The sequence below is a fragment of the Dysidea avara genome, chromosome 2 (genome assembly GCF_963678975.1).
Source record: "Dysidea avara chromosome 2, odDysAvar1.4, whole genome shotgun sequence".
NCBI lineage: Eukaryota > Metazoa > Porifera > Demospongiae > Dictyoceratida > Dysideidae > Dysidea > Dysidea avara.
In genome coordinates, this window is record NC_089273.1 from 16,370,248 (window position 1) to 16,386,129 (window position 15,882).

General features: G+C 38.4%; 3 long non-coding RNA genes across 3 annotated transcripts; 2 read left to right on the forward strand and 1 right to left on the reverse strand.

The window, feature by feature from the left end:
- The first annotated feature begins 3,024 nt into the window (after positions 1-3,024).
- LOC136246707 (uncharacterized) lies at positions 3,025-4,663 on the forward strand. Its single transcript, XR_010696764.1, has 2 exons — positions 3,025-3,333; positions 3,385-4,663. It is a non-coding gene; the product is annotated as an uncharacterized lncRNA (long non-coding RNA).
- Positions 4,557-6,480, reverse strand: LOC136246708 (uncharacterized). The gene is made up of 2 exons (XR_010696765.1): positions 6,126-6,480; positions 4,557-5,718 (listed from the first exon to the last, which is right to left on the reverse strand). It is a non-coding gene; the product is annotated as an uncharacterized lncRNA (long non-coding RNA).
- Positions 6,481-6,752: 272 nt separating this feature from the next.
- On the forward strand, positions 6,753-15,294 carry LOC136246710 (uncharacterized). The gene is made up of 3 exons (XR_010696766.1): positions 6,753-6,879; positions 14,693-14,741; positions 15,192-15,294. It is a non-coding gene; the product is annotated as an uncharacterized lncRNA (long non-coding RNA).
- The last annotated feature ends 588 nt before the right edge of the window (positions 15,295-15,882 follow it).

Genomic DNA, 15,882 nt, shown 5'->3' on the forward strand with positions numbered 1-15,882 from the left:
TTGGCGGTGGAGACAGGGAAGCCAGGGGCTATGCCCCCGGCCCCCCACTGTTATGGGATAATATTTGCAAGAAAAGATCAAGATACTCTACTGATAGAACAGTCAGGATCTAGATACTCTATAATATAGAGCAGTTCGCAGTATTCAGAGAAGCAAGCTACTTAGCTACGTATTTGTAAGAAGATGTAGTTGGTAGAGGGCAACTATATTGTCAGCAGGTAATTACCTTTTTTTCTTTTGGTCTTCACTTACAGCTGGCCTGACCTGGCCCCCTCATTCTTTGGCCCCCTGAGTAATACTATATATTTGAGAGTTCATATAAATCTAAATAAGCCACAGCAGAAATTTCTGCAAACTTTAGTCTACAAAACACAAGCAATTGTCTTCACTATGACAATTCAATAAAAGTAGAATCCAGAAAGCTTAGCTGAAATGTGTGAATTCATACAAAAACATGCAGCTAAACTTTAGTGGATCAAGAGTTTGCAAAACTTACACAAATGGTACCTCATACATAAACTCACCATTCAGAATAATGACCTGTATGGGCATGTAACCCATGGCAATCAATTGATCTATCCCTAAGTATCATGCCTATTTAACATGTCAAATTGTATTGTATTGTATTGTATTGTATTGTATTAATGCTTTACAGTGACCAGCACTGAAGGTCTGCAGCAACATGTGCTGCAGCCTTAGGATTACCTAACCTAATTTCAAGGACTTAGACTTAGTGACTTATAGATGAAAAGGTGTAACAGAAAAGGGGCCAAAGTAAGGAAAAAAAATCCCTCCAACCCCAGGAGTCGAACTGTTATACAGAATAAGTACACTTTATGTAACAACTTTAAACAGGATGTAGGACTAGGTGTCCAACAGACCTTCAGTACTTGTGCCTTAATAAATATACAAATGTTCATTTGGTTCCACCTGGGGTATATATACTTTGAGATAATAAGTCACTCTCTAGAGTTCCTATGGATACATATACATATATACATACATGTATGAAAGTGAACATCCTGGCTGCCTGGCAGATTCCTGTAAGCGTGTGAGCTTTAATCGGATGGCTGCAGGTTTGAGGCTGCCTAGGTCATTCCAGTAATGGATTTTTTCTCCTTTCAAACACAACAAATTTCAACATTCTGTAGGACCAGGTGTCCTACAGACCTTCAGCACTTTTGCTGTAAAGCCTTAATAAAAAAAAATGAAAAAGTAAACATTCTTTCTGTACATATTTCAAAACTGTGTGTGGGAGGGAGACAATAGTGGCATATTTTAACACAAAAATCATTGTAACTTTAGAACAGAATAAGCTATAGACTTTCTGTAAAAACCAACTTATTTTTTAGGGCAAATGCTTCAATTTAACACCCGGGGAAGTTTGTGGATTTTGGATCATGCAAACATGAAATATAGAAACAAAACTGGCAATTTTTGAACATTAAATTGCTTGTAAAGGTCACCAAAGGTCAAATCTGAGGTGGTTCCCTATCGAAAAAATAATCTTTGTCATATACACAAACTTATTGCCAAGTTTCATACTTTTATCCAAAAGCGCACAAAAGGTCTTTTTTAAAGGCTTACAACCCTATAGCTAATTAAACTAGCTAATTAAACTAGCTAATATTATAATAATTAATTAAGTAAGTAAATTCATCTATGTCTATTGATTCACTCACATTAATTGATAAATTGTTCCAAAAAATGCCGTTACTACCATAATTACATATATCACTATACCCACATATCATACCTCTATCTTTCTATACCCACCATAATAAAGACCTTTCCCCATATGCAAATAAACACACACAAAAAAACATAGACGCCCCATTAGCATGAAATACCTGAAAAAATGTACAGTATATCCCAACTAAGTTCTGCCACTGACAAAAAGGCAAATTTTTCATTCGGGCAATAAAACATTGCCAAAAGTATTCCACTAACTATTTGCTTTAATTGTTCTAGGATAGAAACTGTACTTATAAGTGTTAAGGGTGGCTTGTGGCAGGATAAAACGATTCAGGTGGTGTTTCCTTGTGTGTTCTATTGGATTAACCCTGGGTAGTGTTATCCAACAACCCAATACTCCATATTTCCTTTTTTACCAGTGTTACGGCTAAAATTACTTGTACAACTGCCTTATGAGGAGGAGCTACCGTATATATTTCGAGGGGCAAATGTTTCGAGGTTGAGCAATATTAAAAATAATTTTTTTGTGGATTTGCAAACACTCCCAAAATGTATTAGCAGGGGTGGATCTAGGATTTATAAAAGGGGGGACTAACTCAAGGTACTAATCTCTTGGGTGAAGGTGTGCAAAGCACACCTCCCAGCATGTGAAGCATGCTGGAACTAGGGGGGTCTGGGGGCATGACCCTCCAGGAAATTTGTCAAAAATATAGATGCTAAAATACTGCAATTTGGAGACATTTCCACATAAAATGCATATTTCTGCCTGTAGATATTTTATATACTGCCTTTAGATATATATGGCTCTCTGCAGCATTGCTAATAGCTAGAAAGGTTTGGGTAGGTTCAGACAACAAAATACACGATGCACCCTCCCACAATTGCATGCATGATGGAATAATTATGTTGAAACTGGAAAATTTAGAAATTTTAATGATACAAGATTGAATCTGAGAGCATTTTCAATGGAAATTGTTTAGCTACCTGAATTAAGTATACCAGTACTGGTAATGATAACTACACATGTAGATGAACAAGTCTTTTTGTGTACTGAAACAGATCAATGCACTTCATTGTATGTATAGGCGCAGGCAGATTTGGAATAATTCCATAAGTTTTATGTTCACACTAAATGTTCTATTAGAGTAGTTAGGTGACTGCTGATCCGAGTCCTTGTTGCATAACCTTTAGCATAAATCCACTAATAATCATCAGTGTGCCTTGGAAAGATGTATATAAGGTGGGTTTATGAGTTTTTGTATTATTAGTGATTATATAATTATGCTAAGACAAAATTTCGTTATAATCCTCAACATATAGAGCGTTTTCATTTCCATGGTAACGAATAATGACGTAAAGGGCACACCTACGGTCGCCATATTGTTGAACCACGTTGCGGTAGTGATTGTTGTTTTTACAGCGTTTGTATTGTGAATGCAATGGTTAACTGTGCTATTGTAGGCTGTTCTAGTGACAGTAGCAAGCCTGGAAGGAACAATTGCTCGTTTCACAAGTTACCAACCATAATCAAGGACCTCAAATGGTGGAAATAACGACGGAAAGGAGAAGAGTTTGGTTATAGAGACGATTTGCAATGTTTAGAAAATGTTTATGTTTGCAGTAATCATTTTGAAAGCGGTAAGTGCTACAAACTAGGTGTGTTGTGCTGTACTAATTCATTTTATTTAGGTAAACCAGCATATGTTATGAAAACGTATTAACCTAGGGCATGACAAGGTCAATGTGAGTACTTTTCAAGCAGCTAGTGATAGGGCAATACGAACTGAACAGAGAAGGCAAAGAATGGAGGAAGCTGCAACCTCATCTTCTGTTGCCTCTTCCAGTGTTGTTGCACAAGTATCAGAGGAAGATACTGGCTGTGTGTTTGTTAATGAGGGTACTCAAACTGATCAAGGAGTGTTGTGTCACAGTAAAACGGTGCAAACAACTCCACCTTAGACTTGTGATGTTGGGGTTCAGACGGATGACTGGAATTTTTTCAATGAGAAGGTTTTTTTGTCAGATGATTCCAAGGTACATTACTACACTGGGCTCACCAAGTGCGCACTGCTGCTGTCAACATTTGAGTTTGTGATGAAGCCCTTTTGTAATGGAGAGAAACGAACATTCTACTGGTGTTCATTCCTCATAGTTCTTTTAAAGTTTAAAGTTGAGGCATAATCTGGGACTGCAAGACCTCGCATATAGATTGAATGTATCACTAGCTACTGTGTCACGTTCATTCCATGCAACACTAGATGTTATGATGGTACGTTTGCTGTGGCTTATAAAGTGGCCAGAGAAGGAGCAGCTGTGGAAAACTATGCCAAACTGCCTGCTATGGAACTAAGGTAGTGGCAATTGTTGACTGTTATGAGATAAAGATTGAAACACCATCTCATTTAGTAGCTAAGTCAGCAACATGGTTGCAATATAAACATGCTAACACTGCTAAAGTGTTCATCTCAATGTGTCCACAAGGAGTAACTACCTTTGTTTCATGTGCTTGGGGAGGAAGAATAAGTGATAAACACTTGACTGTCAACTGTGGCTTTCTTTCAAAATTATTGCCGGGAGATATTGTCCTTGCTGACCGTGGTTTTGACATTGATGAGGATGTTGCCAGAATGCAGGCAACTTTACAAATACCCGCATTCACACATGGATGTGTGCAGTTGTCTCCACAATATCTTGAGAAAACTCGCCAACTGGCAAATGTCCGTATACACATTGAGAGGGTGATAGGTGCTACGAGGCAGAGATACTCTGAGTTGTATCCCCATAGACTTTGTGAAACCTAAGGAAGATGGAGAAAAAGCTACTATAGACAAAATTATAATTATTTGTTCAGCATTAAATAATTTATGTAGTAAATCTGTAGTTCCTAATAATTAATATCATTACATGACAAATACTGTAACTGTACATTAATATAATAACATTATTTCTTTTGCTTCTTCCGTGTAAATTGAAGCAACTTACGACAGTTTGCACAATACCACTTGTTGGCACGTGGAGGATTCTTCAGATTAAGGCACGAGAGGTGGAACCATTGACCATTTTCAATCATCATTGTCACATCCAACCATCTCTCTGCTCTTGTCTTCCTTGCAGTAGCAGTAAGTGTAAGTATCACTAAAAGCTGAAGCTGCTGCAGTCTGTGCTGGCATAACTTGTTCTCGAGAATGCCATTTTGCCAGCGGTTCTGGAAGAATACATAATTCAAAAAAATTAGAACTTTTGTCAACTATGTCTTTGATCAGGTGTTCATCTTGAAATATTCTCTGGATTGAGATGCTTGCATTACCATCACGAAAAGTTGCAACTACAAAATCAGTAGAACACACAAAGAGCTGAGTCTGTACTTGATAGTAGTACATGTGTGTTTTCAAAATGTTACCATCATCTTGAATGTAGGGAGCTGATGATGGTTCAACATCACGAACGCAATAAGGGCACTTGACTTCCAGTATCCCTATTCCAGTGCAGCATTCACACTGGATATTACCATCCGGACTAGCCCCAATGAAGGGATATGTGATGCTAATAATAAGCCCACTTTCCTTGCAAACAAAGCCAGAGTGAACATCTTTCATGATGTCTACATATGCTGACCTTGCTGAAGTCTCGTGTTCACACCCCCACTTAGTAGCCTTAGAGGAGAAATTATTTATCTCTGGATAACAAATTTGTCAAATCAGGCAATGAGTCATTGTATAAATGTGCTCTCCTTTTCCTATTGCAGCTAATAGAACCTTTAGGCTTCGTAAATGTTATGTCCATTATTCGAGTATAAGGTATCGTTTCCACTAAGCGCGGCTCCTTCCACACACAACCTATCTGTGTACAAGTTGTGGAAACCCGTGATGCCGATTCAAGATAAAATAAAATAGCTGCAACATGGGAACAAACTTCACCAAGGCCTGCCATGCAGGTGCAGTGACCTGCCTCAACTGTGCCATCATGCTGACATGTCACCTAAGTGTTCACTGGTGGATCATTAGCACGCTGGGAGTGTCTCAACTACAGTACATATAAGTGAAGTGATTGCATGTCAGGGGCGGATCCAGAGTTTGGAAAGAGGGGGGGCACCTTTCTGAAAAACAGTTGAAGACCAAAAAAAACTTGCTGAAAACCAGTTGAATACCAAAAAAAAAAAAAAAAAAAAGGTCACGACAATAATATCTAGTTATCCTTACCAACTATATCACGTCTGTTATGTAAAATAAAATCCTATTTATAGCTTCATAGGTAAGCTACACTGCCTCATGAACATGGTGACTGCTTTATTAGAGTAATTGACTGCTCTATTAGAGTATCTCGATCTTGAATGCAATTTCTTGAAGGGGGGAGGGGGAGGGGGGGGGGGGGGGCATTTGCCCCAAATGCCCCATCCTGGATCCGCCATTGCATGTGTAGCTAAAATTTACCTTTGCTACTGCATCAAACTTTTTGTCAAATCGTTTTGAACCCAGGTAGTTCAAGAATCCGCAAAGGAAGTACTTGTACGCATCAAGAGTTTTATGAGCTTTAAACCGTTGTGAAGTACAAAAGCTGTGTCCCAGAACCAAGTAGTTGAAGATATCTGTGTTCGTGACAGGTGGAAAAACGCCTTTCATCAATTCAGAGGGTGGAATAAATACGGGTCTTGAATTCCAAATAGCTTCTCGAGGTACCTCCTCTTATTACTGATAGACAACTCCCGAGCATAGTCACTTAATGGCAATTCATCAGCCGCCATATCCGTAATCACGATCCAGTTCCGGTTCAACAATATGGCGACCGTGGGTGTGCCATATACGTCATCATTCGTTACCATGGAAATGAAAACGCTCTATTGATCAAGTAAAGGCTAAATGTGAAGGTGGGGTGAGGGGGAGCTTCAGCCCCCAAGGCCCACCCCTTAGATCCTCCCCTGATTAGACTAGCTATATGGAGGCACAAATATTTCAAACCTAAAATTTTCACTGATAAACTCCAAAACCGCGAAATCAGCGAAAATTTTCCTCCTCGAAATAATTATTTAGGCGGTAGTTAGTTCTAATTAAACGAGCCTAAATTAAATTTTTTTGTGAGTGTACTAATGCACATTACTTCTGAGTCACTGGCGTACTCTGCAGTACCTTCCCACTACTATATAGTTTGAGTCTTCAGTGGAGATTGCCGATTGATTGAACATAACAGGTACATGAGTGTATTACTGTATGTACGCCATAGTGTGTAACTAAGCTATGGTATCAGTAGCGAGACGACCCGGCCACACTGATAAACTACCGGTAGCTAGTTGACTTCTGAATCGGTTAGTCTGGCGAGCGAGAACTTTATGGCAACACGAGCTACAGCTTTTAGGTTGATCGATAACAACTGATAACGATAAACTAATGAAGTAGAACAAAGCAACAGGATATCAGTATGGGGTCATCTCCAAACTGATTTTTTTACCGGCGCTTAATGCACCTATCAATGTGTTGCCCCACCACCCTCCTCGGGAGTAAGTGGGGCTTTACAGGGGGAATTGACACGAAACTGATGCCCCACTATGGGCATTTGACGATCGTTCATTAAAGCACTCAAGTATTTATTTGTTGTAACTTTCTACACTATGTCAAATCCCCTTTTTACAACTGGGCCAACAGTGGGGATTTGGCACAATAGGTTTACCCTACTATGGGGCATTTGACATTCAGCTGTGTCAAATCCCTACTGTAGCCCCATATATGCCCGAGGGGGGTGGTGGGGCAATACATTGATAGGTGCATAACGTCATAATGACACCGAGTAACTTCAGACCCCTCCCCCTTCGTCCCATCCTGTCCTTAACGTCACACTATGAAAACAATACATTGGCAATAGAAGCACAAAACGTTATATTCTTTACCCGAAAACATAGTCTACAAACAGTATAGCTGCTTAATCTCTATTCCTAGCTGTTTAGCTACGCTATAACTGCTTTAATAACAAGTTGATGTGCTACTTCTAAAAACCAGGTGCCATGCAGCAAACAAGCCTAACTGGAATTAATTAACAGTGTACTAAACTAATAGTGATATTGGGTTTTGCTACATAAATAATTTTGTAATTGATGAAATATTTTGTAATTCTGTAATTACGTTGCTAAGCACTGCTAAGGAGGCATACCTTGAACAAAATGCACAGAAGTATCTTCTTAACTGTTTAATAATTCCTCTAATATCTCAAGGCAGTCTCAAAACTGCTGTATATTTTCATTCGTGTATGTATAGGCACGCCCCTTTTCAACTCAAATGAATTCATTATACCCGGTAACCTAGGAGGCCAGCTGTGTTATTTTTCTGCTGTTTGACATCTGTAGAGCCCATTGGGAAAGACCTTCACCGCATCCTCATAGACTCGTTTCACCCGTATTTCAAACCAGCAAGCATTAACCATCTCAACCCAAAGCTAACCTGTCCAGAAGTTTAATACAGGCTCTATATGGTCTTTATTTCTGTTTTTAATGAACAAGGTTTTGCTCACGTGGGTGCGGAAAGACAATCAAATATAGAAACAAACATGCATGCATCGATACATACATACATACATACATACATACATACATACATACATACATACATACATACATACATACATACATACATACATACATACATACATACAAACACACACACACACACTTTTCGGAAATGTGCCTGGTTTAAAAAATTAATGTTATGAGCTGAACTCCCTTCCCCCTTTAATGTCATTATGACATTAAGCGTGCCAATATCAATTTGGAGATGCCCCCTAACCCTGGGACAATGTCAGCGAATAAAGGAATGTAATGATGACATACGAATGTAGCGTAATCAAGTCACCATTAACTGGCTTTTTAAAACACATTTCATTAAGCAACACATGGACTATTCAACAGAGCAGCCTTCAGTCTCTCTGGGTACCAAGTTTTAAGGATAACCATAGCTCTCAACCTGTAGCCTTTGCTAGGAGTGAGATCAACAAGTTCTGCCATCCATCCCGTGCAACCTACTGATGGAGAGAACAAACATAACATACATAAAATGTGCCCTTAGACTGATAATATTATATCCACCTGTTTATGCAGGCTAAGGTGCTATTAATTTGAGTATTAATTGTATTTGTACATACATTCTGCCACACCATATCTATGGCCACACACTATGTATTAGTTAGAATGGGATGTCAAGGTGTCTACACTATTTAGAAACCCGAGGACGATGTGTCTGAGGCTACCCTCAAATTCTGGCATGACATTAACATCAAATAGTTACAATTCTGGGCTAGAAAGATGCTTGTCTTGTCCAGAAAGTAAGCTATTAAGAAGCAAATTGTGAGTGCTAGCATAAAGATTTATCCTTCAAGTTTGGTGTGTCAGCACCACACCATGCTGGACATTGGTATTGAACACTAATGATGCCTGTCTTGTTCAGAAAGTAGGCTATCAGTAAGGACATTTTGTTTCCGGCTTTGCCAATTTTTGTTTGATCAATGTGGTAAACAACCACTAGTGAGGCCACAGGTTACTAACTGTTTATTTACCCCGCCACAGGTTTCTATTGGATTTAATAACCTCAGATATCAAAGGAAATATTACATAAATTTTTCTAAATAGAATAAATTGTCCATACTGACGTATTCATTGAATTCTGGTAGTGCACTTTTATATATATTACTTTAAAGAGGTACTGGAATGTATCTTAATGTTCAGCTACACATAACCACTTGTTCTCCAAATTTCATCTTGCAGTGTATCCATGGTATCACGTGATCATTTTATGACACATGGCACAGCTTATAATATAACTCAAATAACACTTGTAGGTGCTAGACAGTTGAAACATTCTGCTACTTTTATTTTACATCTCATGTTGACCCCATTGCCAGCCATGTCTTAATCCAGTACTCTGATCCAGCATCGTTTCCTCATTTAAACACCAGAGAAGGATCATGTGACACAAACTGTATAAATATCCAAGGAGTTCTTAATGTACTGTATATATTTGTGGAAGTTAAGCTACATTGTTTGTAGACATGAGATTCAATACCTTGAGCTTGAGATTGCACCTCAAATTGTGAGAATCACGCCAGAGACTTGACAGTTGAGAGATATGGAGTACTGAAATAGCTAATACCAGCTAGCACATTGCAAATTGTGTGTGAAACAGTAGAGCCTATGGTTTACCACTCCTCAAACACTGGTACGTATTTTCTAACAGTAATATTTCACTTAGTCATCAATGTTCAAACAGTTCACACATTCCAATGAATAACTTACTAGTGAATTATCCTGTTACTATGAGGTTTCTATGAGATGATGTCCAACTACTGAACAATAACTTGTGAGAGAATTACAGACAATACGCCATTCACAAGAGTTAGACTGAAACTGTGGTTGTTATAGGTGGTACTGTTTTACTATAACTGGAGGCCTACTCATCCAGTTTAACCCTTTATTACCGAATGGGTAATATATTGCCAAAAACATGTGTTACGAGTGCCCTGTATAAATGGACCCATAACTCCTTCATCCTGAGGGCTACAAAGTTGAAATAACCACTAATTTGTTGAGTAGGCCCTGGCATTTCTAATAAAGTTCAACGCGAAGCAATAAGAATGAGTATGGGGAGCTACCAACACTTATAAATGCACAAAAATGCATAAAAAAAACAATTGTACCTGTTTAAATTTCGATAACTTTTGCTCTGAGCATCATGGTTTGTTCTACTAAGAATAAAATTGTTCCTCACATTCTAAAAATATACAGTATAATGTAATCTGGGGTTATAACAAGGTGGTGGTGCCCATCTTTCACTGCTATGGTGAAGAATAACAACACGCCTTTCTTCACTTCAAAGCGCGTGAGTTATGTGTTTTCTTGTAAGATTTTTAGATGCTTGTGTAGAAGGGAAAGATGGCTTTCATATGGTACATTGTGTTCCGTGTTAATTAATGGCTGGGATCCTCACGTATCAGGCAAAGATCACACAAGCCATAAAAGTTCATTTCCTGAGGTTTTTCTGCAGTTTTACGAAATGGCTTTGGTAAGAAAGGGTTAATTAAAACTTAGGTCTGAAGGAGAACAAAGTCTCCTCTGTTGAATGGTCCAAACTGAAGTATACAATACTGTATCACAATACTATAATGTTATGACTAGTCATAGGTGGTGGAGACGGGGGGGCCATAGCCCCCCCACCTTTTGGGACACTGTTTGCAAGAAAAGATTGAGATACTCTAATAGAACAGTCAGGATCTGGATAGAGTAGTCACAGCATTCAGAGAAGCAGTGTAGCAAATTACTTAGCTACGTATGTATAAGGAGATATGATTGGTGGAGAGAACCTATTGTCAGCAGGTGACTTTTTTTTTTTGTCTTCAACTTACAGCTGGCCTGGCCCCCTCACTCTTTGACCTGCTCCACCGCCCCTGTGACTGGTACTAGCCAACATAACAGTAACGATATCTTATTTATCTGTACCTTAAAGGGTTGGTACCAATTCTACATTCACTGTGTATACAAATTAATTTGTATACACAGTGAATGTCGATAAACTACAGGTGTATTATAGTGATGTGACAATTAGTTATTGTGTTCTGATATGATTTTTAGTATGGAGAAAACAAAAGTGCTGTTACAAAGTACATCTCTGCCTGGATACCTGTAGTAGTGTGACCCCTATTACACTACCCAGACAATTAGCTACCACAAACATTTTAATGTTGTTGTTTTTTCCACTGAATAAACAAGAAAAATTACAAATAACAATTACACACAAAGAGACTAATACTTAAAGATAAACATTCAATGAAATGAACTGATCCTACTCTCTGTGCACAGAAGGTCAATAGCTGCAGACTCTTTGATGCCAAAGGGGTGGTAGGAAGATCTAGATTCTTTCAAACAAGTGATGGCTGCTGAGAGTAGGGAAAATCTCAGTTTACATCTTAACCAGTACAGGATCTTGCTGTAAGATTGCCCATTTTTTTCTGACAAACATTTTAATGCATGCTCCAACAAAGCCTTGTAGCTGGCAAGTTTCATCCCTGGAGTGAACTCTACAACGGGACCTCATACAAAATAGTGCATAGTGCATTTTCACAATGTTTCTAAACTTTAGTTGCTAGACAACATAATAGACTAGTATGTTTATTGTGCAGTAGGCAAGTAGTTTCACAAGTGGCCTATAAATGCAGTCAGCTTCAGACACTTTATCAGAGGTGCTTATAATTTCTAATTGGTATAAACATCATGTGAGACACTGTGATGGGGAAAAAGTGGATTGGCCATGCAAGACTACTTGCAGAGGTACCTAGTACAAGTATAGAATATTGTGAAGTGTATAAAATTCCAAAAAAAGGTGGATCTTAGTGGGTCCCCCGGCTCCCCTGGTCCCGGGTCCTTGGTCCCCTGGTCCACTGTTTATGCCTACCTGTAAATCCTTGGGTTGGGAAAATGTAGTATTTCCTAGTAACCAAGTGACAGTTATTGTTAGCACTACAAAAAACATGTACACATCAGCTTTATGGTACCACTATTGGTTTAGCAAGGACATGTGTGTCCGCCCAAATCTCATTATGTGCAGACATTGTGCTATTTGTGTGGATTTTGTCCTGACCGCACATTAATTTAAGGCCTGGTGCTCTACCTAGGATTTTCTTTTTTTCTGTAGCTCTAGTCAGGAGCTTATTAGCCGCTGATGGAGCATGGAACTGAGTTCTGTGACAGTCCATAATTACATAACAGCATTTGAAATAAATAGCTTTACAGTGGTTTTTCAGTGATTTTTTGTAATCTTCACATTGAATTTATTTGGTTGATTATCAATACATTAATATCAAATGGGACACGCCCCAAAATTATGTTAAATGCTTAAAATGATATAAAAAACACTGTGATTTTTATGTATTTTTGAAGCGCCCACAACATTAATAGTGGTACCCCCAAAAACGTCTGCTAATTACTCACATACCTCTAAGGAACACTCCACCTCATTTTCATGGTTGGAGATACGTGGGCCCGGCACATTTTCTGACCCTGGCTTGTCTTTTTTCTCAATGCGTAATGTATTGTGGGATTCACCCATTACAAAGACTAGAGGAATTCACCTTAAAACTAATTAGTCTAAATACAAAAAATGGTCTGGAACATTGTGTACATTAAATATTACTTCAGTAATTCGAGGGAATTGTATGAAGAGTTGTTGCCCTAGAGCGGGCCATTCAGTAAAGTTAAGGAGAGCTGCTTCGAGAATAGTGCTGCATTAGTAACTTAGTTTATAATGACTTTGTTCTAGTTTCTGTAGGCCTATATAAACAGACATCATGTTTGCTAATCCAACGTTTAGTGGGTTTCTCATGCATTTTTGGCCTTACCATGTTGGTAGATATGCAGAATTCTGCTAAAACCAGTAAATTTTATTAGGTGTGCAATCCCAATGGCTATTTTCAATATGTACATGTACTTTTAAAATATCACGGTTGAGTTCATGCCATCCAGAGCTGAAGATTTTCATTGTAAAACCATCATAACAGAACTTTACATCTCACCAGAAATACATCACTTTGTTCAAACAGCTCGCATGGCTGTTTTAAAATCCACACATGCATATTTGAAATGGCAAGATTACAAAAATCTGCTGAACGTCATACAAAATAATGGTTATGTAATTGACAAGTGTGATTCAACATGTAACAGCTCCAGCTACACTAATTGAGGTCAAGGTAGAGACAAGTTCACCACCATCAAAGAAGAGAAGGACCACAATGAAGACTCAGCCAACTTCACCATCACCATGCGTCACTGCCAGTCTCCTTCCTTGGCTTGTTCTATGGTGCCTTAGGGTCCCTTCATTGTCTAACTGTGCACACTTTGGTGCTGGCTCACTCATTGTACATCTCCTTGTACTCTGTACAAAGCTCAGCCCTCAAGTGGGAACACTACCACCATCTTGTAATGTCGCTACATGCGATTCTGTATACAGCTTCAAATAACTTTCCCTATATGGAAACAAACTGGATTGTGATGGTACCTAGAGGTGTCATCAACAACCGGTCTCCAATCCCTGGGTAGCAGTTTAAACTCTACCAAATCATTGGTTGATCATAGTTTCCACGATCAAAATAACACTGTAACTATGGCCAGGCCTATTACTCATGTGTACTGTATATTTATTAAAAGCTGGGTATAAGCCAGTTGGTATGATTCATGTAGATTGATCTGTGAATGTTATAAAATTTGCAAGTCAATCCTGCTAGATTTATACCAAGTCAGTGATCAAAGATACAAGTTTGACTCATGATTGATAAGTACATAAAACTTAATAGTTGTCATCAAGTAACAGGTAATACTCAGGGTATAGGCACAAGTCTAAGTGATACTTTGGCCAGTCAATCTTTGACCACAATAACAGACTTACCTACAGCATATGTGACACTCCCTTGTTATGTTGACACATTTGTTTGTTTATTGATTTTAGTTTGCTTTGGCTGGACAGACAGACAGACAGTGTCTGGTGTGTCCTGAAGACCTTGAATGGGGCAATTGGAAACAATACATGGAACCAGAAACACTGAGAAAATGGAAATGAACGACAGAATTGGTGGCGAAAATAATGACTTTTATTTCAAGCTCATAGCTTTAATTACTGTCGAGTTACAGCCTTTTGTTTACATCCTATACACTTGGATGTAATATAACGGCAGTGATCCTTAAAGGGTTAACACATCATCAAACTAATTAACACATTTCACATGTGATCCAATCTGAGTCAGACCTGAATATTCTATAAAGTGGGTGAGACCTGGATGACTTGAATGTGACCCAGGTGACCTGAACCACTGGTGTACACACACCTACCATTAGATGTGTATGTATGTGTGTCATAATAATGATTGAGTATGAGTAATTCAGTTTGTGTTGTTAATGATTGTGTTGTGGTCTGAACATGTGTGTACATTATAATGTTGTATAGAGCACACATTATGAGATGTTTTATTACTACTATAGTAGTAGTGGTGGAATGGCTCAACGTGGGAGAGGAAGGAAACCAACTGATGTGAGTAATATAATTTATTGTGTGTACATGTCTGTAGATAGTCTAATAGTTTGAAGAAAATTTTTGAAGAAATTTTATTATCCACAGACAGTCCAGTTGTCACAGTAATATACACTAGTACAGAATTGTTATGACACAACCTACTGTAGTGTCAGTTAAGAATGATTTACTGTAGCAACTACCAAATTCTTCGTTTCCACTATTCCACTACTAATACTCCTACATATCATAGGCTTCAATATGTACTTGTAGTCCTGTGTAGGACTCTTCCCAGTTTCAAAATTACAAATGATCACAACATGTACACCATATACATTTCCTATTGTACTATACAAGTACATGTAGGGTTGGTATAGAGGTGTTGTGAAACTAGTTTATTGTTTGTGAAATTAGTGGGTGTGGTGAAGGTCATGTGATACATGTGTGAGCAATGGCACATATTTGTTGTAGGAGGAGAAGGACAGACTGATAAATGCTATTGGGAGAAGTGACCAGACCACACTCAGAAGTCTTATAGTGGACAACAACATTGATATCGATGCTGTCATATCAGTGAGTATTGTTACATACTAATCCAGTATAATGGTATGGTAGTGTAATACAAAAACCATACCTGTATGTTCCCAGTTAATAGTTGTGACTTCTATACCATTCAACACAATAGTATACAGCTACTATGTGAATGTGGTTACTATCTGAGGATAGTTACTATGAGCTTGTGTAGTAGTAAGCTAGTTGTGTGTATATGAATCATTTTAATGATTGACCTCATTTAACCATCTTTCCGTTTGGTTCCTAATAAACTACTTCAAGAACACAACTGGCTTAAAGTGACTCATTTGTATGGTTTCTACTTCAAGCTACATGTGATAATTATAACATGGGCATGAGGCCTGATATGTATGCCTAACTGCCTGAGGGCAGAGGGCATACATAGCAGGCAAAGCCCTAATGCCCCATGTTACAGCTAATATGTAACACTTATTAGGCTGATAGCCTGTACAGGGCGATCAATCACCCAAGCCAATACGAGTGCACCCACTTAATTTATTTGCATACCTAATATTTTCGATTATGGGTCAGCAGCTAGAACGTTCTGGTTACATTTGGTTATGATAAACAGACATATCCTAGACATATA